We start from the raw sequence: 6000 nt of genomic DNA, 5'->3' as shown, positions 1-6000 counted from the left end.
GGAATGTGTCCCGACGCTCCACCCACCCATACACGATCAGTATCGCACACACGCTAGTCTACATCCAACTGCTACACCCATCTCTCATGTGCCTTTGTGAGCACCAAAGGCAGTGATGAGCCAAGTTTCATCGGGCGAGTCTGGAAGCGTTCCGCCGTGATCCAACGGGGGAAACGCAATCTCCCTTAGGCGATGAAGCCAGCGTTGTTCCAAAGCTGATGAAAGGGTCCACATTTGGGCTTCCACCAGTGAGCAACCTGCATGATCTCTTGACGGTCATAGGGTCTAACGATCCATTTAAAGTGGCTATTTTGAACAACCGGGGTATTGATGTCAGGCGCAAAGGGTGCATACTTGAGCATGGCACAGCGGATCGCCAACACTGTCATCCAGCACAGTGCATTTTTAAGCTGTTTAGAGGGAAACATGTGTTCTTCAGTTACATAGAACTGACAGTAAACTGTTTGTGCTTTATTAATCACGGTTATGTTTTTATTATGTTTTTTATATAATTATAAAAAAATTCAAATATACATTGTATATCTATGTGCAGTAATACGGTCCAATAGAATGTTGATTTCAGCATTATTAGCAAATTTGATTGCTTCCAGGGTGAAATGGGTGAAATAGATATATTAATATTGCATTATAGACAAAATCAATATATTTACCTACCGCATCAGATCTATTTAAGTGCTGATTTTTTTTCCTTCTACATACAACCGCATTTTAGAGGAGCGTATTACTGTAAATTTATATAAATCCTCAAAGAATAAAAATTTAATAAAACTAAAAAAGAATTAAACTTCTTTCTCACGGTCAATTTAAACACGCGGTAGGAATGCGTGATGTCAACGCATAGCACACGCACTGAATACTGATCCATAAATTTTTATGGGTCCGTGTACAGGAGCCAAACTGCTAATCGTTATGAACAAACAGTTTACTGTCAGTTCTATGTAACTGAAGAACACATGTTTCCCTCTAAACAGCTTGAAAAATGCACTGTGCTGGATGACATTGTTGGCGATCCGCTGTGCCATGCTCATGTATGCACCCTTTTGCGCCTGACATCAATACCCCGGTTGTTCAAAATAACCACTTTAAATTGATCGTTAGACCCTATGACCGTCAAGAGATCATGCAGGTTGCTCACTGGTGGAAGCCCAAATGTGGACCCTTTCATCAGCTTTGGAACAACGCTGCTTCATCGCCTAAGGAAGTTTGCGTTTCCCCCGTTGGATCACGGCGGAGCGCTTCCAGACTCCGCCCGATGAAACTTGGCTCATCACTGCCTTTGGTGCTCACAAAGGCACATGAGGGATGGGTGTAGCAGTTGGATGTAGACTAGCGTGTGTGCAATACTGATCGTGTATGGGTGTGTGGAGCGTCGGGACACATTCCTCCTCACAGACATGAGGAGGAACGAAAGAGCCGCTGCTAAACACCGACACTTCCACAGCACTCTGCCTTCGAGAAAACACATGATGTCGTTGTAAGCGAAAACACAGTGTTCTGCTTCATCTTCCATGTGCCTGATCTGGAAACCTGGAGCAGACTACTTAGGTCTGATTGTGTGCTGTGTGGTCATGCACACTAATTACTTAAAAATAAATATTAAGAAAATAAATAATGTGTGATTATTAAAAAATGGATCAATACTGAAATTAATCAATACATAAATATAAATAAAACCCAACTGTACATTTCAAAATTTTAAAAATCAGCATATTATACATTAAATAAATTTAAAAATATAATATACATGTAAATATAACTATCAATATATTAAAAATTAACAAAAATTAATAAAAATATTTATTAAAACATGATCAATACATTAAAATAAATAAAATCGATAATCAATATATAAATAATAAAAATATTAAATAATACACACTATTACTGAAATCAAACATACATGATTATATTAAATTTTTAAAAACTAATAAATACACATATATATATATATCTATATATATAAATTTTAAAATCCATGATTAATAAAGTAATAAATAGATAAAATATAATGCAAAATAATAAATAAATATATATATAATAAATAGAAAAATATATTTCAAAATTCATCAAAAAATTCATAACTAGTAATTAATAAATAAATTCATAAATATAAATAAATAAATAAGTTAATAAATAATTAAAAATATCAATAAGTAAGTTAAAATGATTAAAAAACAACGGATTTTTGGAGGGAGAGAAAAGGAGAGTGATAGACAAGGGACGTCTCAATGTCCTGAACCGACAGCGGGGGCCAAGAAGTCACTGCCGTTCCAGGACTCGTTCATCTTGATGAAGGTGAGTCTGTCCACAGAGTCAGTGGACAGACGGGTCCTCTTGTCCGTGACCACCCCACCTGCCGCGCTGAAAGTCTGCTCAGACAGTACGCTGGAGGGGGGGCAAGACAATAGCTCCAGCGCATACTGAGCGAGCTCACGGCAGGTGTCCAGCCTGGCAACCCAGTACTCCATGGGGTCGTCGGTGCTCATGCTGTCGGAAGCACCGACTGACCCCATGTAGTCAGCCACCATGCGGGCCAGCCACTGGTGGTGACTGCTGCTGCTGCTGCTGCTACTGGGTCGCGCAGACTGGTAGAACTGCCTCATCTCACCCATAAGGTCACCAAGTCGGCTGGTGCTGCTGGGACCAGCTGTCGGCTGGTGCTGCTGGGACCAGCTGTCGGCTGGGTGAGATGGGCGGGGAGAACTGGAGCCTGAGGCCGCGGGTTAGCCTCCTCCAGCCGTTTGATGAGACAGGACCGCAGTTTTTCAATCCGGGCCTGTCTCCGGCTGGCTGGGATGAACTGCTCCAGCTTCCCCTTGCATCTAGGGTCTAAAAGGGTGGCCAACCAGAAATCGTCACTCTCCTTCAGTTTCCTGATCCGGGGGTCCCTCCTAAGGCAGCGCAGCATGTGGGCAGCCATAGGGAAGAGGACAGCCTGCTGTGCCTCCTCATGGCTGTCAGGGACCATGACATCCTGGTCCTCTTGCTGCTGTTCATGATGGTCCCTGTTGCTGCTGCCCCACCCCCGGACTAACGGTGCCCCCGACACCGTCTCTCCCTCCTGACCAGGCGCAGACTCCTGGACGTCGTGAATGTCTTCCTCCTCATCCACGTCGTCCTGGGCCTGGTCCTGGTGGAGCAAGGCCGCCTCATCTTGCTCCACCAAGGCACTCTCCCCAGCCTCGAGCAGGCGATCTAGTGTCCTGTCCAGCAGGAACACTAAGGGGAGCACGTCATTGAGGCCGACATGTTCCCCGCTGACCATCTTGGTCGCCTGATCAAATGGGGCCAACACGTGGCAGACATGCTGTATCTGCCCCCACTCCGCATTAGTGATGTATGGGAGTGTGTTGGTTGGCCCTGGAGTGCCTAGGTCAAGCAGGTATTCCCTCACCGCCCTTCTCTGCTCCCACAACCTCTCCAGCATGTGGAGGGTGGAGTTCCACCGCGTCACGCTGTCGACAATCAGCCTGTGAGGGGGCAGGCTGTTGTCCCGCTGCAGTCTGGACAGGGACGCGGAGGCAGTTGGGGAGCGTCGGAAGTGGCTGGCAATCCGACAGACACGTTGCACAATGTCACTCAACCCTGGAAATGTGCGTAGGTATTTCTGGACAACCAGGTTGAGGACATGTGCCATGCAGGGGACGTGTGTCAGACTGCCAGCATGGAGGGCGGCGAGGAGGTTGCTGCCGTTGTCACATACAACTATACCTGCCTGGAGCCTTCGGGGTGTCAGCCACTTCTGGACCTGATCCTGTAGTGCTGATAGAACATCAGGTCCAGTGTGTCTCCGTTCCCCTAAGCTAACAAGCTGGAGCACGGCCTGGCAGCGGATGTGCCCCACACTTGCATAGCTACGGGGACGCTTTCTTGGGGGCTCAGCAGCTGTGGAGACAGTGGCTTGAGGGAGGATAGTGTTTCCACCCTGGACACCCCGTGGCGGCACCACAAACTCTGATGCCGCTGTTCCCTCCCCGGCGCCTCGGAGGGAAACCCAATGGGCGGTAAAACTAATGTAGCGCCCTTGCCCATGCCTGCTGGTCCAGGCATCCATGGTCAGATGCACCCTGTCGCTGAGAGCGTGATCCAGCCACAGGGATACATTCTGCACCACATTCTGGTGGAGGGCAGGGACGCCGGTCCTGGCGAAGAAATGGCGGCTGGGGACACGCCATCTAGGTTGGGCCTGCTCCAACATCTGCCTGAATGGATTGCTATCCACAAGGTTGAAGGGCAGCAGATGTTGGGCAATAACCCTTGCCAGGAGCCCATTGAGAGAACGCACGCGTCTGTCCCCGGGGGTGTAGGGCGCGGTGCGTTCCAAAGCCTCAGCAATTGAGGGCTGGCGCCGGACGGCAGAGGAGGAGGACCTGGAGGAGGGTGCAGTGGAGGCAGAGGTATGGCTGCCAGTACCAGTACCGCTAGGAGAGGGAGTGGTGGAGTGGGACTCAATTTGAGTCTGCGGTTGCTGCTGATGCTGAACAGTGGCAGGAGGTGCTGGCCCCTGCACACTGGTGGTGGCGCTGCTGCTACGACCACCACGCATCTCTTCCCACTCCCGCCAGTGATTGACTCTAAGGTGCTGGGTCAGGGCAGTGGTACCCAGCCGAGCCAAACACTTCCCTCTCCTCACCCTGGCATGGCATAGCTGACAGATGCCAATTGTGACATCATCTGCTGCCAGGGTGAAATAGGCCCAAACAGGCGACTTCCGCCCAAACCTCTGGTCAGATGGGGCGGTGGATACCCGCGCCTGTTCAGGCTCGGTGCGCACAGTAGGAGCTGGCTGCTGCTGCCTGCCGCTCTTACCAGTGGAGCCCCTGACACTGGGCTCCCTGGTGACCTGGCGCACCAATTGCCTCGCCTGCCTACCTTCGTCAGTGCTGCTGTCACATGACGAAGGAGGTGGCACACACTCTGTGTCACCCTCCTCCTCAGACTCAAGGCCCCAATGTGATGGACCGAGCGGAACAGCTAACGGGGAGCCCCTGCCATGGCTCTGCTGTCCCCTCACTGACACCTGAGTCTGACTAGGTGCGGGAGTAGTGTGGCTTACCCCACCCGCACCCGTTGGAAGGGATATCACTGGGGTACTCACAGGAGGTACCCCATCCTCCTCCTCTACCCCTTCCATAAGGTCCTGACAATCGGGTGGACTAAATTCAAGTTCCCCCTTCTACATTAAGTCCCCCAAGATGTCCCTCTCACTGTCGCTAAACAGGAGCAGGGTATCATCTTGGGGACTGGGGGGTGGTGAAGCAGGAGGAGGAGTTGCCCCACTGCTGCTGATGCTGCTGCTCCTGCTGCGAGCCTGGGCGGATGAATCTGTGGCACTGGATTGTGCCACATATGCCACAATTGCATCCGCCTCGTCTGAACCAATTGGGCGGCTGCCACGCGCAAAAAAATCTGGGATCAGGCGTGCTCCACTGACTGCTGGCTGCTGTCCAGCAGCGTTCCTTCTCCTGCCCCTACTGCTCTGGCTGCGTGCCTCGCCTTTGTGGCTCATTTTTGGAAGAACCAACAAAAAATAAAATATATAAATATAGGGGATAAACTTTATTGGGCCGGTGACAAAAAAAAAAAAATGATATAAAATACCAAAAATAATAAATTAAAAGTTATAGAAACCGAAAAGAAATTAAAGATTAATTATTATTATTATTTTGCACTAGTAACTAAAATTAAACTAACTACAAAGACACGGACTGAGACAAAACGAAGACAAGTAACACTAAAACGTTTTTTTTTTGTTTTTTTTTTTTTTTTTACCTAACTACAAAGACACGGACTAAGACAAAACGAAGACAAGTAACACTAAAACTTTTTTTTTTGCTTTTTTGTTTTTTTTGTGACCTAACTACAAAGACACAGACTAAGACAAAACGAAGACAAGTAACACTAAAAGTTTTTTTTTGCTTTTTTTTTTTTTTTAAACTAACTACAAAAACACGGACAAAGACAAAACGAAGACAAGTA

The sequence above is a fragment of the Bufo bufo genome, unplaced genomic scaffold (assembly GCF_905171765.1).
Source record: "Bufo bufo unplaced genomic scaffold, aBufBuf1.1, whole genome shotgun sequence".
NCBI classification, from domain to species: Eukaryota; Metazoa; Chordata; class Amphibia; order Anura; family Bufonidae; genus Bufo; species Bufo bufo.
Note: the sequence above shows the minus strand (reverse complement) of the source record.